Source organism: Octopus bimaculoides, chromosome 8 (assembly GCF_001194135.2).
Source record: "Octopus bimaculoides isolate UCB-OBI-ISO-001 chromosome 8, ASM119413v2, whole genome shotgun sequence".
Taxonomy (NCBI): domain Eukaryota; kingdom Metazoa; phylum Mollusca; class Cephalopoda; order Octopoda; family Octopodidae; genus Octopus; species Octopus bimaculoides.
In genome coordinates, this window is record NC_068988.1 from 97000923 (window position 1) to 97002575 (window position 1653).

At 36.7% G+C, this 1653-nt stretch overlaps 1 long non-coding RNA gene across 1 annotated transcript in view; it reads right to left on the reverse strand.

The window, feature by feature from the left end:
• LOC106868201 (uncharacterized) overlaps positions 1-1653 on the reverse strand; it is a 14724-nt gene that overhangs the window by 4686 nt on the left and 8385 nt on the right. The gene's annotated exons all lie outside the window — the stretch shown is intronic.

A 1653-nucleotide genomic window follows, 5' to 3' on the forward strand; every position in this document is an offset into this window, starting at 1 on the left:
TATATATATATATATATATCCAAATATACATTCACACAAATATATGTTTACAATTTCTATAACGATTCACGCGTATAAACAATCATCTAGATCTTCACACACACACACACTCACGCACTTTCACCCATACATGCATCTTTTTTAAGAATTCTAAATTGTCATTCCACCAGAGTTTATTTATATTTTCAATATTTGTTTCATTCTTCTCAAAATTACAATGACAGACAGTTCGAAATTCTTTTTTTTTTATTTTAGAATACATAGTTTAATCCTATTTACGTTGGAAGTTCAAATTCCGATGAAGTCGACTTTGCTTTTTATCCTTTGCTGGGTCGATGAATTAAGTACCAATAGAGTACTGGGGGTCGATGTAATCGATTACTCCCCTCCGCACAAATTTCAGGCCTCCTCCTCCTCCTCCTCCTCCTCCTTGTCTTCCTGTTCAACTCCTTTAGCTCCTCCTCTGTCCACTTCAGGTTTCCCGCGCCATATCAAACTACTGCGACTGCGCGCGAGGTCGATAAATTAAGTACCAGTTGTGTACTGGGTTGATCTAATCGACTAATCCCCTCCCCACAAATTTCAAGTCTTGTGCCTATAGTACAAAGTATTATAATTATTGTTGTTGTTGTTATTATCATTATTATTTCACTATGATTGTCACAGTTTTGTATCTGATTTAATTGGCAATATAGCAGTCATATAATTGGGTTGATTGAATTGACTCTACCTTCCCATTTAGGTGTAGTAGGCGGCCGAGTACTCGAGAGAAAGAAAGAGAGGAAAATTAGCGGAGTCATTAGAGTGTCCCACCAATAAGCTTGGAGTATTTGAATTCTTTAGATTCTGAGTTCGGTTCACCCCGAGATCGATTTTATATTTATAACTCAGAGCTGAATAAAATAAAGGGCAAGCCAAATACTGAGGTCATAACACAATCATTTGTTGTCCGTCGCCACGAAATGTAAGGTCCTCGTACCCCTATGTTAGTCGTCTTCAACATCGCCGCGTCCCTTCATAGCTGAGTGTTTGTACTCGCTTGTACCGCATTCCATATAAAGCACATCTGTTTAATTCCCCGACAGGATTTCCTCCTTCTTAACTGTAGTTAGTTAAGCCTCGTTAGGTCTTCGTATTTGATATTTATGCCAGAATATGAAGACACTTGCAGTGAGAGATGTCAACTATCTCAGCCGTCCAAAGAAAGGATTCAAGAAGATCAAGAATAAAAGAATAAAAAACTATACAAAACACACGCATAGACATATTCCCCTACCTACACACACAGCCTTCCCCCATTAATATGTTTCCCAAGCAACGTCTTTTAAATATGATTGCAGTTCAGTCGTAATACAAGATACGTGTAATTTGTTGACAACTTGGTTTCCTGTTATGCATGAGTGTGCGCGTGCGTATCTGTGCGTGTGTGTATGTGTGTGCGCACGCACGCGTGAACCTATATAAATGCATATACACACACTCACACACATTCACACAAATGCGCACATATATGCATGCATATACATAATATATTAATATAATATACATTCTTATTATGTATGTGTGTGTATATATATATTTGAAGTTATGTATACATGCACGTATGCATAAATTTACGTATATATATATATATATATATATATATATATATAT